The following is a 27,360-nucleotide window of genomic DNA, read 5'->3' on the forward strand; positions in this document are numbered from 1 at the left end:
CATCAAGTTCGCTGATGACGACGTTGGAACTGTGTGAGGCCACTCAGTCGTGGGTGTACAGGAGGGGACCGAGGACGCACCCTTGTGGGATCCTAGTGATGGGAATCAGTGTCGAAGCTCGGCAACATTACCTCCGTCACCTCGGGGCGGCTCGTCTGAAAGTCTAGGACCCAGTTCTGTAGGGAAGAGTTCAGTCCCAGGGCCGTGAGCTTAGAGGGTGCTATAGTATTGAAGTCCGAGCTGTAGTCGATGAACAGCATCCTCACACATGCATTCATTTTTGTCCAGGTGGGTGAGGGCAGTGTTCAGTGCAATGGCAATTGCGTCGTCCTTGGATTTGTCAGGGCGGTAGGTGAGTTGGGGAGGGAGGAGGTGATGTGGTCTGACTAGCTTCTCGAAGCACTTCATGATGACGGAAGTGAGTGCTATGGGTCGTTAGTCATTCAGTTCAGTTACCTTCTATTTTTTGGGTACAGGGATGATATTGGGCATATGGAAGCAGGTGGGGATAGCGGCCTGAGCTAGAGAGAGCTTGAAAATGTCAGAACACACAACAGCCAACTGGTCTGCACATGCTCTGAGGGCGCGGCTAGGTATGTCGTCCGGGCCGGCAGCATTGCGAGGTTTAACACATTTGAATGACTTACACAATTCTGTTGTGGCTGTTTTCCTTTTGGTTGAAATGCTGTGAGGTGAGAAATGATTAATTGATGGATGTTCCCGGAGGTCTAGTCATAACAGCACCAATGGTAATGTAATCCAAGTCACCTTTCAGAGGTGGCAGGAAAAGGAAGTCCATTTAACTGGCAACGCCAGTTCTAGCTTCCGCTGGCATCATGGCCTTTTAAATACCCCCTGTTTACTGTTTGGTCCAGCCAGTCCCAGGAGGGCAAATAAAGGCCATTCATTTCTTTCATTCGTTCGTTCGCCCCCCTTCTGGAGCTCAAACATATTCAAATGATTACTATCATATCCCAGGTTGATGTTGCACCGTCTGCAGCATTTTGGCCTTGCCTTTGGGGAAAACACAAGGTCGTTAATAAGGAATTAACAATCCCCATCTCTGTCTGAGATATTTCAGTACTGTGCTTTGAAAGGGTACGACTGAGGGGAAAAGCTAGCCAGCAACCTCCAATTACCCCTGGAGGTTCTCCCGTGTGTGTGTGTGTGTGTGTGTGTGTGTGTGTGTGTGTGTGTGTGTGTGTGTGTGTGTGTGTGTGTGTGTGTGTGTGTGTGTGTGTGTGTGTGTGTGTGTGTGTGTGTGTGTGTGTGTGTGTGTGTGTGTGTGTGTGTGTGTACACTGGTAAGGTGGAGCGTTGATAAAATTAGAATCCGCAATGTTTTATTTCCAGTTTTTATGCCCAGTCATGGAGAACAAGTGGCTGAGCTGCTCCAGGCTCGCTGCTCCGGAGAGGCAGGGGAATGAGAGGGAAATGCCCATACATAGCATCCTACTCTAGGCTTTAATACTTTCTCTGGTCCCTTCTCCTACCTGAATCTATGCTCCAGGTTCGGCTTAGAAAGGCCAGGGGACGAGGAGGAGAATATCCACACACAGCAGCCTGATTTGGGCTCAGTACCACTCCTCTCCCGGCCTCACTGCTGGACCTGCCTTTTGTCTGGCTATGTTCAGCTGTTGCGACTGTCTCAAGGACGGGTAGTATCAATGGAAGGGTAGTACTGTTTATCAGTGCAAGGGAAGCTAATGTATTTACAGCATTGCAGAATTGACAAATACAGGAAATGGTCATAAATGACCAATAAAGAGGAAGCTGTAACTACTAATAGCCCTCGGGCCATGGTTCGCCTCTTGTTCCATCTCAGTGGGCCCTCTTTGGGACTAGGTGTGTGCATGTCATCAAAGTTCCTTCGGTCATCGGCTTCTGTCTGTTCTTATTTGAATTATTATTATTATTATTATTTTTGACTGCGTTTTCTCTCTCCCTCCGTCTTTATTTTTGCCCCTCCCCTGTGCGGTTGCTAGGGCCTCGTGAAACTTGTGCACTCGGAGAGTCGTTCTCTCCTATCCATTCATGGTTGTGTTCACATATTACATTCCTGTCACATTGGGAAATGCCTTCATTTTGGAAAACGTCTGTCCTCTCACGTCCTTGAGTGTAAATAGAGAGGCCTGGAAAGAGAGAGGCGACGTGGCTCTGAATGTTAAGTACCGTCACTCTCCTAATCATTTCAAACATCACGGTGCTGTTAGTGTATTAAAGACGGCTGTCATTTGACCCTTCAGCTTCTAATTGTATTTACAATAACCTGACACTCATGAGGCACCGCGTTTGAGTCCACACACACACTCACTCACTCCCAGGGCTCTCTCGCCCTAAATCCCTTAGCATGACAGTTTAGAGAGAACATGACCACAATGATACACTGCCCCCATACTCTCTTGTGATTGCAGTCACATCACTTTCCCCTTGTGTTCCGCTCCCTTCCCCCAAACACCGCTCTGCCTGCTAAATGATGTGCTGAGGGAGGGAGAGGGAACGAAAGATGGAGGGGGGAGGGAGGGAGGGAGGGAGGGAGAGCGAGAGGGGCCAGTTCCTGCAGAGAATCACAATGAGATGGTCTGCTATGTCCTGCGATTCTCTCTCTCTCTCTCTCTCTCTCTCTCTCTCTCTCTCTCTCTCTCTCTCTCTCTCTCTCTCTCTCTCTCTCTCTCTCTCTCTCTCTCTCTCTCTCTCTCTCTCTCTCTCTCTCTCTCTCTCTCTCTCTCTCTCTGTGTGTGTGTGTGGGACTCTGCTCTGTTTCCACAACACTGCTGCTCTGCTCTCTCTAAAACAAGTACAGTAACAATGAGGTCCCCAGCTGAGGTAGACACACGACCAATACAGTACCCTTCTCTCCTCCTGAATCCTGATTAGAGTTGGGAACCACTGTAACTGTCTGGGAGGGGTGGTTTATTTGTCGAGTTAGTTTTGTGCTTGGTTTTAATCCTACAGCAATGATTCATTTTCATCTAGTCAACACATCGTGATCGTACTCTGCTGACTCACGAGAAGAGTCTTTGCCAACAGTATTCAACTCTGCCTCCCAACAGCACCACCTCCTCCTCCGCCGCCTCCTCTGCCTCCTCCTCTATTTGAATACCAATGTACTGACTGAAAGGCAGGAACCAGATACAATGAGGCAAAGCTGCCAGTCGGCCAAACTAGCATATTTGTCATGTAGGACCTGGCTGTCAGCAACAAACCAGGCTGTTCCCCTCATGATCTGTGATGGAATTTTCCAGACTAAAAGGCCTTAGTCCAGGCCCAGGGTGACACACACACCCTGTTGCTGGGTGACCATGCATGGGTCAACACAAGGTCAATAACCCTGCTCTGTATCCAATCCACCACAGGGAGTGGAGCACCTCATTCAGAAAACAGTTTTGCCCACACTCTTCTACAAACTCACTCACTCCCAACACTGGTGCCTTTAAGTCGGTTAGCAGTTTGTTTATTTCCTCTCCCCAGACAGCCCGTTTTCCCTCTGCTTTTGATTAACCTCTGAGGGGGTTTTCAACGTAACCGACCGACCAGAAGCATTTTAATTTCTACCACAGTCTTCACGGTCATCACTGAGCAGTCAGTCATTTTCTCTGACCTCTGAGAAAAATCCCGGTGTGGTATTTCTGAGCAGTACGTGTCAGCAGAGATTGTTGAGGTTGGTTTACCACATGGTAGCACCACAGAGTGGCTCTGACGGCCCAATGGCCCTCTAGCTCTGTCTGGCACTGCCCCTCTGCTGACATGGTTAAACTGAAACTCACACCTGGGTTCAAATAGTATTTGCCATCTCTCAAATACTCTAGCTGCCCTGGATTGAGCTTGCCTGGCACTATTAAACCAATGGCATAGTCTCAAAATGTGCAACCCCGCCCAGCGGACACTCCAGGCAAGGCTCCACCAAACGCTGAAAGTATTTGAAATCAAACGAATAGTACTTGAGACCAAGTCTGGTCTGGTAAGACTCAGCCACACTCTGGGAAACCTTGTGAAGCGCCACTTTAATGAGGCCAGTTTATGCGAGTCTATATGCTAACGCTGTAACAACCTGCCCACAAAAAAAACCACACACCAAAAGCAACAACAGTCCTGATCCAATGAATGTCTTCACTAGTGGTTCTCCAGCCTACTTTCTGTTCAGTTGAAAATAAAACATTCATACATTCTTTCTTTTTTTTTTACAGAAATACAGGCACAGTAATGCAGTATAGGGGGAAATCGTAGAATTACATATGTCGTTGTATTACAGGATCTTTGGTGAAGGGGGGGACAATTCTCCAAAAATAACTAAGGACTCTGTGATAAATGTTGGTAATAACACCTTGTCTGTGTTGTGTTTGTTCCAGCTCCGAAGACCTGCAGTCCTAAGCAGTTTGTGTGTAAGGACCAGGTGACATGCATCTCTAAAGGATGGCGCTGCGATGGAGAGAAGGACTGTCCGGACGGATCAGACGAAGCGCCTGATATCTGTAAGTACAGTTAGCCTGCATGTTACGTGATATCTGATACCTGTAAGTACAGTTCTAGTATAGTCCTCTACAGCAGGGTTTCTTCAACTTTTTCAGCCTTAGGACCCAAATGAGAAATCTTGTGTGTTCCTGGGTCCCGATTGTTTGCTGTTTGGGGTTTTAGGCTGGGTTTCTGTACAGCACTTTGAGATATCAGCTGACGTACGAAGGGCTATATAAATAAATTTGATTTGATTTGATTTGAACTATACGTAAATATTGGTACATTTCATTGCCCTTATGCCTAAAACAAAAATGCAATAAAGACAAAAACAAATAACAAAGAAATACCCATAAATATCTTTTCATGTTTATTTTTCCCCATTAAAAACACTCTTACACACCTGTCTAGGTTGGAACTTTTGCTGTTAAAATATATATATATTTTTTATTCTGAACTGGAATAAACTGATTTATCATCACACAGATGTAGACCAGAACACACACACACACACACACACACACACACACACACACACACACACACACACACACACACACACACACACACACACACACACACACACACACACACACACACACACACACACACACACACACACACACACACATACACACATACACACACATACATACATACATACATACATACATACATACATACATACATACACACACACACACACACACACACAGTCCTAATGGTGTGTGTTGCTGGTTGAAGTTTTCAACGAGCATGTCTATTCTGGGCTCAGTTTTTGACAGTCCAACACTGAGGTCATACTCAGCATTGACACTGTTTCTGTACTTGAGAACCCTGACTCGCATAGGTAGGAGGTGCCAAACTGGACCAGAACATCTTGCTGCTTTCTCAGTCAGGCAGGAGACCACTTCCTGCTGCAGATGAGCAACAAGGAACTGTGTGAGTGTTTGTCCCAAAAAACATCTAGCTTCAATCAGTTTATTCCAGTTCAGAATAAAAATGATTACTTGCAACAGTTCCAACCTAGACTTGTTTTCAACAATAATTTCTACAGTAAAATGTACAGTAGGCCTGATCATTGTTCATCTTCCTCTTCCTCTGTACCGTGTCTTAGGGTTGCACTATCAGGAGCTAGTTAGCTTGCTTTGGCTAACGTTAGCTATTATCTGTGTAATGTTAAAAGGCCAGGGGATTGTTTGAAAGAGAAACTCGCATCTACTACTATGAGAGGGACTACTCCCTTATTTCTGCTTATCATCTCTTGTTATAAGATGACGACAATGCCTTGTTAGTTGACTGACGTTTCCGATTTCGAAGCAAGCACTGTTTCCTGGAGCATTCTACCCTGTTCTGAAATGACTCCCTGGGTTTACTGTCATGTCCAGTAGTGCCTGGATGTTTGGTCAGGACGTGTCGTTTTATAGATTTTGTTTGTTTCGAGAGACTCATTACTAAGCACTTCCCCGCACAAAACGCAAAGTTTGTATGAAAGAGACAAAATTTGTCGCTGTATTTGCGTTTCAAGACGACTGAACTCAGTCAGAACTTGTGGCTGGCATGCGTCCATTTCATCACAGCGTTGAGGAATAGCCAGTCGGTGGCTTGAACCACAGCGCTGCAGCGTGTGGGTCGCGGTGTGATCTTCCAGGAAAACTGTGGCATCTCCCGCTGACCTCTCCCACTCACGCAGCTGCCCAACTAGAGCAGAGACCGCTGCTGAGCAGAGAGCACTTGGCCAAATCAATTCCAGTAATTTAATGAAATAATGACACATTTCCGTCGCGAGCCGCCATTTAACAGGTTCATACTTTTAAGAAACGCTGCGCTACAGCCAACAGCAGCGAGCAGGGCAAGCCCCCCCCCCCCCAGGTCACTTATGTTTAACAACTTCTTGAAAGGTGGCCCTAAAGCTTCTCTAGGGCCACCTCTCTGTGGAGGTGCCCTCAGGGCTGCTGTACGGTGGCCATTTCTTTGCGCTCACGTCACCATTTTAATTAGTGCAGTAAAGAGGTGAAGCCTTGTTCAGCCAGTGTAACATTGGGTCAGGTTCTGTCCTCTCCGTCTGTCTGAAGGACACCAGTGTAGAGACTGCTCTGTCCGACTGCCCAGTCTGGCCCGGACCGGTTGGGCAGTTATAGTCGAGTGAGTTAATGGCTGTCTCTAATGACGTCCGGTTGTTTAGTCTGGCTATTCAGAGGGATGTCTGCTCGTGTCTAGACTCGGCCTCATCTCATCTGTGTGGTCTCTCTGAGAGGCCGGGCCTCAGGCAAGACCGTCACAGATGACAGCCACCCTCTCCGTCTCTGCACCCAGACACTCACTATGTAATGGGTGTGAGTGTATATGGTATGGAGGAGATTATAATGGTGACTAATTGCGATGCGTCTCTCATCATAGGGCGACGACTCATCAGACGAGTTTGGGCTCTGTAAAATCTGTTACATTTTTTACCTGATTACGTTTAGTTTTTCCCCAAATTCTGTTCTCTGTTTTTTTCCAATATTCCACTCTTCCCCCCCCCATTTTTTTATTTTTTTTAAACGTTTTATTTCTTACAAGGAAATTGGATGTTCTAAGTTCACAACAATACTCAAACCACATCAGGTGACCAATTTAGATTTTTTGGTGCATTTACCCTGTAAAGGTGGAATATGCAAAATCGCGCCGCCATTTCCTGGTTGCAAAAATTTGAATTGTTTGCCTAATTTCAGTTTGACAAAACAAGCTCTCATTGTGAAGAGAATCATTGTACCATCGAAACTGCTGTGAAATTAACTGGAAACAAAGAAATAGAATATATCCTACTTCTTAGACTTGCGTTCAATGACAATGACTGATCTATAACTCACATTTCTATGTACATTTGATCGGTGTATTTGCGTTTCAAGACGACTGAGCTCAGTCAGAACTTGTGGCTGGCATGCGTCCATTTCATGACAGCGTTGAGGAATAGCCAGTTGGTGGCTTGAACCACAGCGCTGCAGCGTGTGGGTCGCGGTGTGATCTTCCAGGAAAACTGCGGCATCTCCCGCTGACCTCTCCCACTCGCGCAGCTGTCCAACTAGAGCAGAGACCGCTGCTGAGCAGAGAGCACTTGGCCAAATCAATTCCAGTATTTTAATGAAATAATGACACATTTCCGTCGCGAGCCACCATTTAACAGGTTCATACTTTTAAGAAACGCTGCGCTACAGCCAACAGCAGCGAGCAGGGCAAGCCCCCCCCCCCAAGTCACTTATGTTTAACAACTTCTTGAAAGGTGGCCCTAAAGCTTCTGTAGGGCCACCTCTCTGTGGAGGTGCGCTCAGGGCTGCTGTAGCCTGTAGGACGTTGCGTTTAGATGTTACGATTGTTCTTAGCCATTTCCTGGTTGCAAAAATTTGAATTGTTTGCCTAATTTCAGTTTGACAAAACAAGCTCTCACTGTGAAGAGAATCATTGTACCATCGAAACTGCTGTGAAATTAACTGGAAACAAAGAAATAGAATATATCCTACTTCTTAGACTTGCGTTCAATGAAAATGACTGATCTATAACTCACATTTCTATGTAAATTTGATCGGGTTGCCCAAAAAGTTACATATTATTGCTTTAATGCAGGTGTGCATCAGCCAGAGACTGGTTAGCGACATTTCTGTAGCGCTCATGTGACTCGTGTGTGTTCCGTTTCCGAGCTGGTCACGGGTGCACCTCAGCCATGCTCAAGATACTAAACGATATCATAAACGCCATTGATAGGAGACAGTAATGTGCAGCCGCATTCATCGCCCTGGCCAAGGCTGTCGAGTCTCAATTACTGTATCCTTATCGGAAAACTCAACAGCTTTGGTTTGTCAAATGACTGCCTCACCTGGTTTGCCAACTACTTCTCAGACAGAGTTCAGTGTGTCAAATCGGAGTTGTCCGGACCTCTGGCAGTCTCTATGGGGGTGCCACAGGGTTCAATTCTCGGGCCTACTCTTTTCTTTGTATATATCAACGATGTCGCTCTTGCTGCTGGTGATTCCCTGGTCCACCTCTACGCAGACGACACCATTCTGTATACTTCTGGCCCTTCTTTGCACACTGTGTTAACTAACCTCCAAACGAGCTTCAATGCCATACAACACTCCTTCCGTGGCCTCCAACTGCTCTTAAACACTAGTAAAACCAAATGCATGCTTTTCGACCGTTCGCTTCCCGCACCCGCCCGCCCGACTAGCATCACTACTCTGGATGGTTCTGACTTAGAATATGTGGACAACTACAAATACCTAGGTGTCTGGCTAGACTTTAAACTCTCCTTCCAGACTCATATTTAACATCTCCAATCCAAAATTAAATCTAGAATCGGCTTCTTATTTCGCAACAAAGCCTCCACCACTCACGCCGCTATACATACCCTCGTAAAACTGACCATCCTACCGATCCTCGACTTCGGCGATGTCATTTACAACACACTACTCAACAAATTGGATGCAGTCTATCACAGTGCCATCTGTTTTGTCACCAAAGCCTGTTATACCACCCACCACTACGACCTTGTTACATATTCATCGCCAGACCCACTGGCTCCAGGTAATATATAAGTCTATGCTAGGTAAAGCTCCGCCTTATCTCATATCACTGATCACGATAACAACACCCACCCGTAGCACGCAGTCCAGCAGGTATATCTCACTGGTCGTCCTTAAAGCCAACACCTCCTTTGGCCGCCTTTCCTTCCTCACTAACTTTAAACATCAGCTATCTGAGCAGCTAACCGATCACTGCAGTTGTACATAGCCCGTCTGTAAATAGCCCACCCAATCTACCTACCTCATCCCCAAATTGTTTTTATTTACTTTTCTGCTCATTTGAACCCCAGTATTTCTACTTGCACATCATCATCTGTTCATCTATAACTCCAGTGTTAACTTGCTAAACTGTAATTACTTCGCTACTATGGCCTATTTAAATAAAGGTGAAATTATATTTTTAAACACAAACACACAGAGGGGTATTCCTGTGCCGTTTCAGAACGTTACAGGAAAATATAAGAATTAGTGATGCATTTTTTGATCATGTCTTATTTATTATTAAGTAATGAATTTTCTAATAAGTAGAAAATATTTAGTTGATTTGTTACGAAGTTCAATAAATGTTTGAATGTTGTTGAATTCGGTTTTAATGTCTGGATTCTGTGATTCTGTCCGCGTTCTCCCTGCAATGCAGATTTTATTGGGACCTACAAGTGGCTGACACCCAGAATGATGTCGTTTGTTATTGCTGGAGAAAAACACTTAAGTATTCACAGATGGACCTTTTGGATCCCAAATGTATGAAATGCATAAATAGTGCAATAAATATTTTCTGTTGCCTTAATAGATAAATGAAACATTAATGTTGGTGTTTTAATTGAGAAAGGGAACTATTATGTTGCTGCATATCATTGTTTCTGAGCTTGAATGTGTCTCCCATCCATGGATAGGTCAACAAGTTCTCTGGCAAATTATCTTGTAGTCTATCCTAGCCTGGTTCCAGATGTGTTTGTGCTGTCTTGCCAACTCCTGTGGTCATTGGCGTGACAAAGGCCAGTAAAAGTTGGCGAGACCGTACAAGCTAATCTGGATACAAGCTGTATCCTATATCCCTCTCTAGATCGCCAATATCTGTCAGTTCAATGGGTACATGGGACACCCAGACCAACTTTAACATTTTGTTTTATATACATATGTTGGTTGCCTCAGCCTGAGTTAAAATGTGTTGTCTCGATATTAACTAGAAAGTCACAGTTCAATAGTTCAAAATATTCTCTCCACTTCCTTCCTCTTTCTCTCTCCCATTGGTCAAGGACCAATGGAAAACTCCTAAAATAATATGGAATAGTTCCATCTAGCGTTTGAAGTGAAGTGTTTGAAAGGAAACGCATACTAGTTGAACCCAGGTCTGATTTCACCCCCTAAATGGAAAAGGGTGTAAAAGAAAAGCAGCCGGTTTCTCCATTCCTCCAGAGCTAACAGGGTCTTTAATAACGTGTAGCCTGACTGACACTCCTCCTAACCCCCGGTTCTCCTCTAGTCTAAACACACACACACACACACACACACACACACACACACACACACACACACACACACACACACACACACACACACACACACACACACACACACACACACACACACACACACACACACACACACACACACACACACACACACACACACACACACACACACACACACACACACTAACAACTCCCTGTCCTTCTTGTCTTGCCTAGACAGTCTAGTCTCCAACCCCCTTCACTCTCCTCTCCGTCGTCCTTCATGCCAAACTAACACTCTGACTCCTCTTTAATGGACAAATCCACTCGAGAAAGGTCAGCTTGCACATGAAAGCTAATGTTGCCTCTGACTTTCACTGAGTTATTGGGAAAAAACGTTGAATTAAATATTATGCCAAAAAAATCCTACAATGGTTGGTTTCTCAAGGCACAGTAAATCTGTTTTGATGTAGAGCTTCCGACGGTGACACGTTATTTGGATAGTCCATCTGTAGATCAGTAACGTTTCAACTATATACTTAAAAATATATATATATTTCACCTTTTATTTAACCAGGTAGGCCAGTTGAGAACAAGTTCTCATTTACAACTGTGACCAGGCCAAGATAAAGCAAAGCAGTGTGACACAAACAACAGAGTTACACATGGAATAAACAAACGTACAGTCAATAACACAATAGAAAAATCTATGTACGGTGTGTGCAGATATAGAAAGATTACGGAGGTAAAGGCAATAAATAGGCCATAGTGGTGAAATAATTACAATTTTAGCACTAACACTGGAGTGATAGATGTGCAGATGATGATGTGCAAGGAGAGATACTGGGGTGCAAAAGAGCAACAAGCAAAAAAACAATATGGGGATGAGGTAGTTGGGTGGGCTATTTACAGATGTGCAGTCATCGATAAGCTGCTCTGACAGATGACGCCATTAACGCCACCCCGGAAACGAACCTTAACGCTTCTACTCTTATTTTAAACCCTGAACGTAACCGTACCTTTAGGAAGCGGGTGCTTATCGACAGCTAGTTTGTTGACGATCCATCTGTAGATGCTCTACGGATGGTCACACTATCAGGACTATCCAAACAAAGTGTGACCCATCCGAGACGTATCACGTTGATTGTCATTTCAAACGCCAGAGCCGAGCCAGATTTGAATAGAAGCGTTGGCCCTACAGGTCCATTTTGAAATCTACAGACATCAAGATCACCGGTGTGCCGGAGTTTCCTTTCAGTTCAACAGAGGCTGAAGGAACAGGAGTGACTGTGTGACGGGTTTAATTGACCCGAACTGATCTTGATGGGCTCCCGGTGGCTGAAATGCTGCTCTCCACACAGTCCTCTTCAGTCAGATGAAACACTGCATTGTCTATGTGGGCAAATGACATGAGTGGTATGGACATTTCACTTACATCCTATTGCTTTGTAGCCTAACTGATGATGGGGGGGTGGGTGCAGTTCAGTCTTTCAGGAGTTTAATGTATTTTACTATTCATTTCACTCCTCAAGCAGGCATTCAGTATGTGCAATCTTTTGAATCCTATTTGAACCCAGGTCCGAGTACTACAGCCGTGTTCAGGTCAGCCTTGGCCGTTCTCTCCGTCTTCCCTACTTTAGAGCCAACAGCGTGAGAGCCACTCTGCCTCACAGGCTGTAAACAATGAGGCCCCTCTCTCTCTCTCTCTCTCTCTCTCTCTCTCTCTCTCTCTCTCTCTCTCTCTCTCTCTCTCTCTCTCTCTCTCTCTCTCTCTCTCTCTCTCTCTCTCTCTCTCTCTCTCTCTCTCTCTCTCTCTCCAACACCGTATGGAGATGAGTAACTGAGGGTCTGGCCCAGAGCCCCAAAACAGGACCGATATTACCACATGTCAACCACATGTCAACCCAGGAGTGACTAGGCTCTGTGGGGGCAGTCAGTGGGATGTCCAGAATCCCATACTAGGCTGAAGAGCAGGACAGATATAACCACATATCATCAACTCAGCAGTTCTGTGTAGATTTCTCTCTCTTAGACAGGTTGAACTGTTGACTTCTGTTGTATCCCGCCGTTGCCTTTTCCAGGAAAATAAAAAAAGCAGTAGAGATGCCAGAACGGCAATAGAACAGGACAGATAAAAAAAACATAACAAATAATAATTAACCTTATATTTAACTAGGCAGGTCAGTTGAGAACAAATTCTTATTTACAATGTCGGCCTACAGATAACTCAAATCAAATCGCATTTGTCACGCGCGCCCGAATACGACCGGTGTAGAATTTACCGTGAAATGCTTGCTCAAGAGCCCTTCCCAACGCTGCAGAGTTTAAAAAAAAATAACACGCAGTAACACAAGGAGTAACATAAACAGTCATTCCTGAGTAATCAACCCAGGAATGACTGGTTAGCCTGGTCCCAGATCTGTTTGTGCTCTACTCCCATTGGTGTGATTGTCAAGCCAAACGTGACAATGAGTGGCAGGGATCGGGCATGATGGCACCAACCTCCTGTCTAGTGACTGTTGCTCTGTGGGGGCAGTGGCTCTAGGGTGTCCATACTGGACTCGCAACGTAAAGGAGACGGGGGTTAACAAACCTATGTGTGTTTAAGGAGTTCAAGGCGTTTGTTGTTTTGTTCCAAAAGTGAAACGTTTAGTTGCCTACTGAATCCAAAGGTTTAACTCGGCCTGTTAATAGTTCTCTACGCACACAGTCAGACACTCTCTTTACAGAGTTCTTTCTACACCGAGCTTTTAGGTCAAACGTCAGGGGGTGTCAACACAACTCCCTGCTCTTTCCCAATAGTTTCGTTTTGACATGCCTCCCCCGTGACCAAAGTACAATCAAGTGGGTGTGATGTCGGGAATCAGAGTACTGTAATTACAGCATTATAACCCGTTTCAGTTAATTACTAACTAGCAGATTGTGTCCCAAGGTATTTTCAATTCACACACACACTTGTCTTTCTCAATTTTTCTCTGGTTCCCTTTTTCTTATTTCTCTCTCCCCCTTGTCGTGTTGTTGTTCTATCTTTCTATCCATAGAAGAATTATGGTGTCTGTTCTCTCTCTTGTTTTTTTTTCTTTCCCTCTCTCCCTCCCTCTTAGTATCTATCCCCTCCCCCCTCTCTCCCCCTGTTGTTGTTGCTGTTCTATATTTCTATCCATAGATCAGATGCCATCATTCTTCTATCTCCCCCTTCTTTCTCTGTCTCCCCTCCCTGCCTATCTCCTGTCGTCTGGCGGTCGTTCAATCTCCCGCTCTGCCGGATCCCCCTGGTGCTGTACTCAGTGATTGTCCTGTAAATCAGACGCTGCGACTGAGCAGGCGAAGCTGGCAGCCAACGTGGGCCTTGTTTATTTCTTTAAGTAGGTCAATATATCATCAGGAAAATGGCGCTCCACTCACTGTGAAAGAACAGACATAAAGCAACAAGGAACCCCCTGCCCTCTACTTTCTCTCCTCTCTCTCTCTCTCTCTCTCTCTCTCTCTCTCTCTCTCTCTCTCTCTCTCTCTCTCTCTCTCTCTCTCTCTCTCTCTCTCTCTCTCTCTCTCTCTCTCTCTCTCTCTCGCTCTCTCTCTCTCGCTCTCTCTCTCTCTCTCTCTCTCTCTACTCTCTCTCTCTCTCTCTCTCTCTCGCTCTCTCTCTCTCTCTCTCTCTCTCTCTCTCTCTCTCTCTCTCTCTCTCTCTCTCTCTCTCTCTCTCTCTCTCTCTCTCTCTCTCTCTCTCTCTCTCTCTCTCTCTCTCTCTCTCTACCTCTCTCTCTCTCTCTCTACTCTCTCTCTCTCTCTCTCTACTCTCTCTCTCTCTCTCTCTCTCTCTCTCTCTCTCTCTCTCTCTACCTCTCTCTCTCTCTACCTCTCTCTCTCTCTACCTCTCTCTCTCTCTCTACCTCTCTCTCTCTCTCTACCTCTCTCTCTCTCTACCTCTCTCTCTCTCCTCTCTCTCTCTCTCTCTACCTCTCTCTCTCTCTCTCTCTCTCTCTCTCTCTCTCTCTCTCTCTCTCTCTCTCTCTCTCTCTCTCTCTCTCTCTCTCTCTCTCTCTCTCTCACATCTGTTTGTTGTCTTGACAACTCCTGTAGTCATTGTCATATAAGAGTTGGCTATACAGCACAAACAGATCTGGGACCAGGCTATATGACTCCAAGCTCTCATGCTGAACATTACACCCACTTAACCCTTATGCAGCGACCAGTTAACTAAAAACCATCATGAATTTCACATGTTGAGTCATTTAGCAGACGCTCTTATCCAGGGCGACTGACAGTTGGTGCGTTCATTTGAAGATCGCTAGGCGGGACAACCACACATCAGTCGTAGTGGTTGTGTGTTTAACTACAAGCCCTAGCGCGCCGCATTTTCGATAAATACCACCGCTAGTAATCCAAATGATAGTCCTTGCAGCAAAATCCATCACCACAAATTCACCTGCAGGCCATCTTAATAGCAGGCGGAGGGGGGATTTGGTTTTAACGGAAAGCGTGTGGGTTTGTCTAGTGACGATCATTGGGCTTTGATCTACAACCCTGGGAACCCGCCCAGGAACTAAACCTGCAGGAAGACAGCAGTGCTCCACTGCTGTTCTGTCTGTCTCACTCTTATCTGTCTGTCTGGGGTTCTAATTGTCGTTATTGCACTGTCATTACGCAGCCCCATTTACCTACATTGTAATCATCCTGAGGGGGGTAAAGACACAGACTCAGACAGACATCGGTTCAAATAGTATTTGCTTTCTTTCAAATCATTTTGAGAGTTCTGATTGAGCCTGTCTGTTCGCCAGATGGGCCGTCTTTACACATTTGGGACTATTCTGTTGGTTCCATTGTGCCGGGTAAGCTCAATCAAGCACAGTTATGTTTTGTAGCAAAACAAATACCATCTAAACCCAGATCTGACGCAGACGGAGCTAGTGAGGCAGGAGGTTGTAAGCTAACATGGGGCTCTGGCATACAGTAGTGGTGATGGTTGTTGATGCCGGGAGTCACTGTAGAGCGTTCTCGCTTATAGCCTTTTTAGGAGGAGCGGGGGGTCAGCGTTCACCTTGATGGTCTAGGGGCCTGGGGGCGTTTTTAGGGGGGGCAGAAGGTTGGCGGGTTGCCAGGTACACGGCCCATAGTCAGGACCCCCCCTCTCTTTCTGTCTGTCTCCTTTTTTTTCTTTGTCTCTCCCTCTCTTTCTCCCTCCGTCTCGGTCTCTTTCTCTCACAATTTCCTTCCCCCCTCCTCCCTCCCAGAGCGTCAATGCTCTCAGACAACCATCAGCCTGTTGCGTGTACAGGCCTGTGTCTGCAGGTGTGACCCTATAAACCCCTCTCTGTGGGCTCCCTCCATGCAGTGCAACACTGCATGCTTCCTATTGCTTAGAAACACAAGACTTCGCCCCAAGTGTCCTTCAGCTCAGCCAGGGCTCAGGAAGTGGCCCACAGGGACACCAGCCTTCAGGATTGAGCGACAATGAGTCATGTTCCTCGCTGTATTCTTCCTTTTTGTGATTCTAAAGGCTTTTTTTTTTTTTTGGTCTAAAAAGTTATTTAAACTGAATGTTATTCAGCTAATGTACAGTAAGTGAATCTGTTGTGATGGGGAGATTGTGTGTCTGGAGGTGTACAAAGTTGCCTCTTTGAAGTGTGTAGCAGGTCATTACATAACGGATCTGTCTTACCTCAGGAATCCCCTCTAATGGCACAGTACAGGAACAGGAAGAGCGAAACCAGGGATCCACGTACTTTATGCACTTCTTAAAACACCCAGGGTTGGTGAAGTGGGGTAGGAAGTTAGGTGGGTGTGAGTGCATGTCTTTTGTGATTTGAGAGAAGAGGTGAATCTATTTCAGGTAGGCAAAGTATCAGAAAGCAAACATACATTCACTGGGTGAAACTACAGTCTTGCTCCCCTGTCTCTCTCTCGATGCACCGTCAGCATGTACCCACTCATGCATTTCCCAACGTATTTATTTCCATGCTTTTCGTCCAGTTTCTTTCTGTTGTGTTTATACTGTCGTGTAATGGACTATGAGGTTAGGACATTTTACAGGACCGGATTCTGTTCTTTTCTAAAGTAAGCGAATGGGCTTACAAAAGTACTTTGCCTGAATGAAATCCAACCGACTCCTAATTGAGGACTGAGGCGTCTTTTTGTTGTTGTTGTTGTAAGCGCTTTATACAAGGAACCAAATGTGCTGCTGAAATGTATTCGTTGGTTTGTTCTGCCGTTGTTCGTGAGGCACGTACTGCAGGTACAAACCCTACGGCGGGCTTTTTATTATTTTATTACAATGCAAGTTGCAATGTCATAATGGTGGTTCCAGCTAGTCTTGAGATCTGCAAAGTACCCGGAAGACAAAACCGTCTGTAAGTCTGTGTGCAATTAGGTGCTTTGTGATGCGATGCCAGAGCCACGTTCATTGTGGTTTGGTTCAGAAATGCAGCAACTGGGACCAGATGTTTGAATGGGTCTCTGTAGTAAGTAAGCACTTTCTCTCTCCTTTAGATGAGTCTCTCTCTCTCTCTCTCTCTCTCGATTCAACCTAAGCCACTTTATGCAACGATTTACTACCCTTCCCCGCAATTCTGTGTTCAACTTTCTCCCTTTCCTTTTCAAGCCAAATGTATTTATATAGCCCTTTGTACATCAGCTGATATCTCAAAGTGCTGTACAGAAACCCAGCCTAAAACCCCAGACAGCAAGCAATGCAGGTGTTGAAGCACGTTGGCTAGGAAAAACTCCCTAGAAAGGCCAAAACCTAGGAAGAAACCTAGAGGGGAACCAGGCTATGAGGGGTGGGCCAGTTCTCTTCTGGCTGTGTCAAATAATAGGTCTGGGACAGGTAGCATGTCTGGTGAACAGGTCAGGATTCCATAGCCGCAGGCAGAACAGTTGAAACTGGAGCAGCAGCACGGCCAGGTAGACTGGGGACAGCAAGGCGTCATCATGCCAGGTAGTCCTGAGGCATGGCCCTAGGGCTTGGGTCCTCCGAGAGAGAGAAAGAAAGAGAGAATTAGAGAGAGCATACTTAAATTCACACAGGACACCGGATAAGACAGGAGAAGTACTCCAGATATAACAAACTGACCCTAGCCCCCCGACACACAAACTACTGCAGCATAAATACTGGAGGCTGAGACAGTAGGGGTCAGGAGACACTGTGGCCCCATCTGATGATACCCCCGGACAGGGCCAAACAGGAAGGATATAACCCCACCCACTTTGCCAAAGCACAGCCCCCACACCACTAGAGGGATATCTTCAACCACCAACTTACCATCCTGAGACAAGGCAGAGTATAGCCCACAAAGATCTCTGCCATGGCACCACCCAAGGTGGGGCGCCAACCCAGACAGGAAGATCACATCAGTGACTCAACCCACTCAAGTGACGCACCCCTCCTAGCGACGGCATGAAAGAGCACCAGTAAGCCAGTGACTCAGCCCCTGTAATGGGGTTAGAGGCAGAGAATTCCAGTTCTCCATTTAGCATGCTAATGTCCAAGATGGGCTGGTCCAGATCCATTTGAATCATGTAAATCGCTTTGCCTTTGTATTGAGAAGGTATGTTAACAGCTTCTATTGATTCAGTGGGAGAAAACGAGCTGAAAAACTATGGTCAATTAGCACTTGTTAACTTCCAGCCGCTCCCTATAGTTCTATTGAAGCACTCTAGCCCTCTGGTATACCAAGCCCTTCCTTGTTCCTATGGGTGCACCATGCTCCAAGACAACCACGACCTCCCTAAAGTCACCAAGCTGACCCCCTCGAAAGCTCCAACTCTGCTTATATCACTACGTAATTGTTGTAGTTTAGCATCAGGGGACACACTATGGTCCAGTCCTCTGATTGACAGCATGGACAGATGGAATGGAATATTGACAACGACAGCTGATGGGTCCGTGCCTGTACAGGATAAAGATGCTGAGAAGAGTGATGTGTCCACGCTGTGGTATTATTACAGTCACACACACACACACACTGCCCCATAGGAGGTGAATGGTTATGGAGGATGCTGTAGCCTGAAGCTTCCGAGGAGAGCTGGGTGATTGAGTTATCTGCTCGCTGCAGCTTCCCGAGCTAGCCAGGCCCCGGGCGGCAAGGCCACACATCAAGGTTATCTGTACATCTTGTGCCCTTGAGCCCCGACTGGAGGCTGTGTGTGTGTGTGTGTGTGTGTGTGTGTGTGTGTGTGTGTGTGTGTGTGTGTGTGTGTGTGTGTGTGTGTGTGTGTGTGTGTGTGTGTGTGTGTGTGTGTGTGTGTGTGTGTGTGTGTGTGTGTGTCAGTGTGTGGCCCCCGTTTGTCTGAGCCGTCTGTCTGTCATGCATCGGCTGACTCTTCCCCCTGGGAAGAGGGAAAGAGCAGAGGGGTGGAGGCCATATACAGTAGTGCATACATTTTCATATTTTGTTTGTACTGGTCCCCCATGGGAACGGAACCCACATTCAGCTGAGCCACACAGGACTGAGATGTGGTGGATTTAGGAGGGGTGTGGATGTGGGAGTGGTGTGGATGTGGGGTGGATGAGGGGGGGATGTAGGGGTGGTGGGGAGAAATGGTGGATGGAGACACCAGTGGAGGATACGTCTGTGAACTAAAGGAGTGTCAGGGAATGGCTTATCCAAGGGGAGAATTATATTTTATACAACAGAAATTTCCAGATTAGGACTGTCTCCCAATTGACAGCCTGGTCCCTATTTAGTGCTCTACCTTTGACCAGGACCTGTAGGGCTCTGGTGAAAAGTAGTTGCACTATATGGAGGATATGGTGAGATTTAGGACGCGGCCTAGTATTAAGAATTCAGGAAGTGGGTTTGTATTCTAAAGCTAAAATAATCCCTTTAGAGAGAAATGGTCTTGTACTGTTCAAGGCAGGGGGAGGTTCTCTCCAGTTGCCCATCGTGTGTGTGTGTGTGTGTGTGTGTGTGTGTGTGTGTGTGTGTGTGTGTGTGTGTGTGTGTGTGTGTGTGTGTGTGTGTGTGTGTGTGTGTGTGTGTGTGTGTGTGTGTGTGTGTGTGTGTGTGTGTGTGTGTGTGTGTGCGTGCTCATTGTCCCGTTAACAGGGGCTGCTGTAGAGGTTGGAGGGGCAGCAGGTGCAGACGCTTCCACACACACACACACACACACACACACACACACACACACACACACACACACACACACACACACACACACACACACACACACACACACACACACACACACACACACACACACACACAGACTTCCACAGAGGAAGGAGCAAAGCCCTGTAAATCCCTCAGACCGGTGCTCCGAGCCCTCTTCACCCTCCAAGGCCTGTCAGTAGCCAGGGAATACAGGGCTTTCTCACGCCAGACAGGCATCGCTTCTGTCTTCCCTCTGTCTCTTCTGGTGCTATCTTTTGACACACACACACACACACACACACACACACACACACACACACACACACACACACACACACACACACACACACACACACACACACACACACACACACACACACACACACACACACACACACACACACACACACATTCTCCCACCCCACACCCCACACACACACACACATTCTCCCCCCCCACCCCCACTTCTCCCTCTGCCTCGCCTCTCCCTCTATCTCTCTCTCCACTCTACACCCATGCTGACTATCTAGACATAGCAAGCAAGCCTCTGTTCTCTCGTCCTCAAATCTAATTTCTCCAGTCTTTCCTCTTGTGTAATTGGCGCTGTGTTTTTAGTTTTTATTCCCTACCTTTCAGACATGTTAGTCATCCTCTGTTCCCTTTTCCTGGCTGGCTGTCTCACCACTATCACCCAGTGCTGTTTTAGGCAATATTCAAAGGGACTGTTTTGTTGTTTCTGAAGTTGTAAAGAAAAGTCTGACATTATTTTCGTGGAGATATCCTCATGATATCCTGCCTTTTTATAACAACCTCTGGAGATATGAAACATTTATAAAATGTTGTTCTGCTATTTATTAATTCAGATGAGGGAGTCTGGGAGAGAGTTTATGGAATTGGATTGAATGTTGTGTAGAAAACACTATGTCTGAGATGGGGCTTACATGAACAATCACTTTGTCGGGAGAGTTATAAGTGTTTTGCAGGAGCCTCTGCCCTCTCTGACATGTGATCACTGGACGTATTAGTTAAATGTCACCTCCACATGTCTGGATTTGGCACCACGGATGATTTCATTCGTTCCGGTAGGCAAGTGTCCTCGGTGTGTAAGCTCTCTACGAGAGCTGTGTTTATAGGTCTGGTACTGTAGGGTCAGACAGGGCAGACCACGCATATGTTTGTACTGAGTAGTTACTGTCCGGTACACTGTTGATGCCTCTCAAATAGCACCATATTTCCTTTTCATAGTCCACTACTTCAGTCAAATATAGTCTCTTTTTTTAAATATAGGGAGTAGGGTGCTATTTGGGACGTTGCCTCTGATTCCAGTGTAGTCACTAGCCAGGCCTTTAACCCTGCCTGAGGTACATGTTCATTACAGTTGACAGCAGTCTGAATGGGAGTCAGAGGCCTGGCGGTGGAGCCACGGACCCCTGTAGGACGGGAAGAAACCCAGGCCTTTATACCGAGGACAAAAGCGCGACGGGGGGGGGGGCACAATTGATGGTCTTTATGTAATCAGGGGGGGGGGTGTAGCAGGTGTTGGTTGAGGTGAAAGAGTCGGAGGTGGTTAGGGGGAAGGTATAGTTTCACCTTGTCTCATCTCACACCTGAAACAAAGACCTGCATGGGAATGAAACCGATATCCCCACTTTAGACTGGCTCTATAGGCCATAGTCATTAACATCCCCGAAGAAACAGCGAGGATTCCCTCCCCTTCCATTTAGTATCATCACCATTAGGTGATCAGGGAGTTCATTAGATTGCTGTAATTATCCCTCATTGGGAGCAGTCATGAGTGTTGGAGATGTCATTTATCCCAGTAGCTCTCCATACTCGAAGCCCTCCATACTGCTCCAATACATGTTCTGACTCGCACCCTTTTTGTCTCTCTCCAAGGATCCGGCTGCCGCGCACACGCACAACTTTATGCTGTTGAAATGGAATGGGGAATAATTAGTTACAGAGGTGGATTGTGAATTACAAAACCAATGTCTATTGTGCAGGGATCACACTGCACTCCCCTGTCTAATGTTCTTATTTTCTCATCTGTAACTGTTGTTCGTTAGGAGGAATGAGCCTTGCAACATTCAGAGAGAAAATAGTCACTTCACGTTAATTGATCCCGGGTTGTTATAAGGAACACAGCCATTTTTCATCGTTAGAATGTTGAAGGAAATGCTGGTCTTGGCTTCGAACCAGAATTGTGTTTTTCTAGAGACCCGATGTGGCGGAAGGCAATGCCGGCCTCCCTTTGACTGTGCTGCACAGCAATGTGCTGACCGGTGCCACTGACAGATCAAGGAGGAAGTCACTCGGCAGCCGTTGCCTGTGTGGTGTGGGAGAGTTGGTCTGTGTCACTCGATAGACGGCCAACAACTTCCCAGACAGGCCAGAGGCCACCATTTATTATCCTCATCTTAAAGTCACTGTGTAATCCGGTATGGTTGTCCGCTCCCTGCTATTCAATTCCTCATTTTCCTTTCTGTTTACTTCCCTCATGCAACTCTTAGGTCTTGCGCAGACCTTTCGGGCTTAGAAAGGGTTTTGGCATTCTTATTACCCGCTATATCTAGTTTTCCCACAGGACATTATTTTCCTTTTTGATTTCAATGGACAACTGTTTGGGACACCAGTAAATCGACAATGTGTCCTGTACCGGGTTTGGAGTGTTGCCAAACAGAGCCATTGTGTGGGCTAGCTAGTTTGTTTCATATCCTGCAGTCTATTGTGAAAAGGCTAGGCTCAGAATTGATTGAATGTAAAGCAGGAGCTTTGAGAGGACAAGATGTTGGGAGGTCTGGGTATGAGGCAGTGTCCCCTGGAGTGGCTAATCTACTTGCCGAGATTTATATTGAGCTATTGTATTATGTCTAACTAAGACGACTTGCTGTTCCATTGCTGTTCCGGCGCATTACTGTGGTTTACTGTGTCTACATTCAAATACTATTGAGGTATTTCATTCTATCTAAAGGCTCTGGTACCTGTGGCACTGGTGCTGAGCCAGGTGTAGTACTACACTGAAGTAGAGCGGAGTCGACGTAGACGTTTCTGTGGTGGAGGCACAGTGACTGTGAAGTGTGACTACCTTCTGTGGTGGCTGTAGGTATGATAGACTGAGGACTCTCCATGAATGTCGTAAAGGCTCGTAAATGGGAAACGGATGCATTTCAAACTGGCTACTAGTGATGTCCTCGGGCACTTGTAGCGTTTTTTTATCCACTGTCTATGACAGATAATCTGCTTAGAAGCATCTGTTATTGCATTGTGACTTCAGAATGAATTTACCTTGGAGACATTGGGGAGCATATAATACCACTTTACCCCGTGCAGGTCTTTCTCTCTGCAGTCGGCTTGGCTAGTCTATGATTTAGTTTAGTTTTTGTTATAACTTCAAACGCCTGGTTGTACTTGACCTCACCTCAAGAAAATAACACATTAAGAACCTTCAACTGTTCTTATGAAATCCAAACCTCGCAAGACACTCCAAAGCTAATGTTTTCTTCTTCTCCTGCACAGGAGGCAAGGCTTTCTCTTTCGTCTCACACTCTCTCGCTCCCTCCGTCATTCGCTCTGTCGCTCTCTCTACAGGACCAAATATAAACCCTACCAACCCAAAAAGGACTGTGGGGTTGATGATATGGTAAATTAAATGGTAACATATACAGACCACAAATTCCAATTGGCTATACTTAAACTCTTTTAACATCATTCTCAGCTTTTTACCAAATTACTGTACGACAGACCACGTATTCACCCTGCAGACCCTAATTGACAAACAAACCAAAACAAAGGAAAAGTCTTCTCATGCTTTGTTGATTTCAAAAAAGATTTTGGCTCAATTTGGCATGAGATTCTGCAATACAAATTGATGGAAAGGGGTGTTGGGGGGGTGTTTAAATTGGCATAAAACACACATTTCTTTTCACAGGGATGCAGCTTAAGCCCCACCCTCTCCAACATGTATATCAATAAATTGGTGAGGGCAATAGAACAGTTGGCCTCACCCTACTAGAATCTGAAGTCAAATGTTTACTGTTTGCTGATCTGGTGCTTCTGTCCTCAACCAAGGAGGGGCTACAGCTGCACCTAGATCTTCTGCACAGATTCTGTCAGACCTGGGCCCTGACAGTAAATATCAGTAGACAAAAATAAGGGTGTTCCAAAAAAAGTTCAGTTGCCAGGACCACGAATACAAATTCCCTCTAGACACCGTTGCCCTAGAGCACACAAACTATACATACCTCTCCCCTCTTTTTGTGACTCCTCTCGAGTCACAAAAAGCAGAAATATAGATCAAATTAATCACTAACCTTTGATCTTCATCAGATGACACTCATAGGACATCATGTTACACAATACATGTATTTTTTGTTCCATAATGTGCATATTTCTATCCAAAAATCTGTTTACATTGGCGCGTTATGTGCAGTAATGGTTTGATTCCAAAACATCCGGTGATTTTGCAGAAATATTCATAATAAACATTGATAAAAGATACAACTGTTATTCACGGAATTAAATATAGACTTCTCCTTAATGCAATTGCTAAGTCAGATTAAAAAAAAACTTTATGGAAAAAGCATAATAATGGCGCTCAGAACCCAAAACAGCCAGAGGAATATCCGCCATTTGAGTCAACAGACGTTAGAAATTACACCATAAATATTCACTCTGATGATCTTCATCAGAAGGCACTCCCAGGAATCCCAGTTCGACAATAAATGACTGATTTGTTCCATAAAGTCCATCATTTATGTCCAAATAGCCACTTGTTGTTAGCGTGTTCAGCCCAGTAATCCATCTACATGAGGCACAGGCACTTCGTCCAGACAAAAACTCGAAAAGAAACATGTCAATCGATGTATGGAATCAATCTTTAGGATGTTTTTAACATAAAACATCAATAATGTTCCAACCGGAGAATTCCTTTGTCTGAAGAAAAACACTGGAACGAGAGGTAACTCTGACGGGAGCGCACGTCATGAGACCAAGGCACTCTGCCAGACCACTGACTCAAAGAGGTCTCATGAGCCCCTCCTTTATAGTATAATCCTCATTCAAGTTTCTAAAGACAGTTGACATCTAGTGGAAGCCATAGGAAGTGCAAATTTATCCATGTCCCACTGTATTCGGTAGGCCAAGCTTTGAAAAACTACAAACCTCAAATGTCCCACTTCCTGGTTGGATTTTTCTCAGGTTTTCGCCTACCATATGAGTTCTGTTATACTCACATACATCATTCAAACAGTTTTAGACACTTCAGAGTGTTTTCTATCCAATACTACTAATAATATGTATATATTAGCATCTGGGACAGAGTAGGAGGCAGTTCACTCTGGGCACACTATTCATCCAAAAGTGAAAATGATGCCCCCTATGCCAAAAGGGTTAAGAAAGACATCACCTACCGAGAGATGAACCTGGAGAAGAGCCCCCTAAGCAAGCTGGTCCTGGGGCTCTGTTCACGAACACAAACAGACCTCACAGAGCTCCAGGACAGCAACACAAATAGACATAACCAAATCATGAGAAAACAAAAAGATGATTACTTGACACATTGGAAAGATTTTACAAAAAAACTAAGCAAACTAGAATGCTATTTAGCTTTAAAAAGAGAGAACACAGTGGCAGAATACCTGACCACTGTGACTGACCCAAAATGAGGAAATCTTTGACAATGTACAGACTCAGTGAGCATTGAGAAATGCCGTCGTAGGCAGACCTGGCTCTCAAGAGAATACAGGCTACACTGTCCACAAAATGAGGTAGAAACTGAGCTGCACTTCCTGACCTCCTGCCAAATGTATGACCATATCAGAGACTCATATTTCCCTCAGATTACACAGACCCACAAGAATTTGAAAAAACAAATTCAATGTTGATAACCTCCCATATCTATTGGTTGAAATACCAGTGTGCCGTCACAGCAGCAAGATTTGTGACCTGTTGCCACAAGAAAAGGGCAACCAGTGAAGCACAAACACCACTGTAAATACAACCTATATTTATGTTTATTTATTTTCCCTTTTGTACTTTAACTATTTGCGCATCATTACAGCACTGTATATAGACATAATATGACATTTGAAATGTCTTTACTCTTTTGGAACTTTTGTGAGTGTAATGTTAACTGTAAACATTTTTTTGTTTGATCTATTTCACTTGCTTTGGCAATGTAAACATGTCTTTCCCATTCCAATAAAGCCCATTAAATTGAATTTGAGGGGTAGGGGCAAAAAGAGAGCGAGACAGATGAGAAATCCTAGTTTCTTCTGGAGAGGAAGAGCGAGAGAGAGACCACTTGGTATTCTTTACCATTTGTTGACTGTAATATACAATATTCCTTTGTCACTGTTTTTGTTTCATGACAAAAGTTTCCTGTCTGAAAATGGAGTTATTTATTCAGTTATTCAGTGTGTTCCCCTGTATCTAACAAGCGTTTTTGTTTGTTGTTGTTACGTTCGTTGTCAGCGATGTGGTTTTGAATTCTAACTTACCGTGTGTGCTTGCGTGAACGGGTGCGTTGACATGTTTTTTTTTCTGTTAAAGAGCAGAACAAAAAAAAAAATTGTCCAATCCCTAGCTAGCAGCCGAGGTAGGAGCTCTTAAGATCCTCTCAGCGCCGTAATATTCAGAGCTGTTCTGTACGGTCAGCTCGTGGCCTAACGCAAACCGCTAGATGCCCCTGCCGCCTAATAGACTGCCGTCAGTCCACTACTTATCACAGCACGGCCAGTGAATGGTGAGGCTACAGCCTGGCAGGACCTATTTAACACTAAACACTTCTCCATAGCGGTCTGGCTGAGGCTGACTGGCTGAACGACACTCTGATTGACCCTATTTAAAGATGTTCTCGTCTTTTGAAAACATTTTAAAACATCTCCCGGGCATTGGAAATGTACCCTCCACTCACAGGCTCCACTCACAGGGGGGGGTGAATAAAAGTCAGAGCTTGCTGTTTTTAAGTCCCTGATTTCGTTTTGAGGATGTGTTTTTTGAAGCTGATATTTGTAAATGTAGTCATGTTTGCAGGGTGCCATCCTACAAGTTTTACTCGTTCCTGTGGTACATTTTGATCCCGGACTAATGTGTGCGTCTGTCTGCTGTGCGTTTTTGTGTTGCAGGTCCACACAGAGTGTCCCGGTGTCCGGCCAATGAGTTTGAGTGTCTGGGGACAGATGTGTGTATCCACATGAGCAGGCTGTGTGATGGGAGCCCTGACTGCACTGACGGCTGGGACGAGGGGCCACACTGTCGAGGTAACACACACACACGCAGCTTTCTGGGGTCCTTCCTAGTTCCTACAGGACACTGGGGCAGCCAATCCTGTTGCAGCCAGTGACTGTGTTCCTTTTCTGTCTGGTTCCACAATGCGACACTATGAACTCGATAGCTGTCTGAAATGACAACATATTCCCTATATAGTGCATTACTTTTGGCCAGGAAATAGGAGGCTATTTCAGACAGCCAACATGTCCCCTCTGTGTGGCTCTTATCTTCTTCTTTTTGTTGTCTGGTTCCACAATGAGAAGCCTCAATAATGTCCTCTCTATGGCTCTAATTAATATCAGGGATTGGATTTGATTCTCCTCCTTTCTGTCGGCCCGGTTGGCTGTCTGGATATATGCTCCGCTCTGCCAGCCAGAGCCGGGGGAAGTGGCCTCAGAGCCCGGGCTGATTTAGGGCCTCTAGGGCCTGATTTAATAAATTAATGACTTTTTCCCCCCCAGAGTGAAGAGGAGCTATTGTGATAACGGAGGCCGTCTCATTAAAGCAGCTGATAGAGGAAGACTGTGTTTATTGGAAAAGA

At 45.5% G+C, this 27,360-nt stretch overlaps 1 pseudogene across 1 annotated transcript in view; it reads left to right on the forward strand.

The window, feature by feature from the left end:
- LOC124046086 overlaps nt 1-27,360 on the forward strand; it is a 145,630-nt pseudogene that overhangs the window by 31,163 nt on the left and 87,107 nt on the right. Inside the window, exons 2-3 of the transcript XR_006840943.1 lie at nt 4,349-4,471; nt 26,675-26,809. The product of XR_006840943.1 is annotated as a low-density lipoprotein receptor-related protein 1-like (transcript). The remainder of the gene's footprint in view (nt 1-4,348; nt 4,472-26,674; nt 26,810-27,360) is intronic.

Source organism: Oncorhynchus gorbuscha, linkage group LG10 (assembly GCF_021184085.1).
Source record: "Oncorhynchus gorbuscha isolate QuinsamMale2020 ecotype Even-year linkage group LG10, OgorEven_v1.0, whole genome shotgun sequence".
Taxonomy (NCBI): domain Eukaryota; kingdom Metazoa; phylum Chordata; class Actinopteri; order Salmoniformes; family Salmonidae; genus Oncorhynchus; species Oncorhynchus gorbuscha.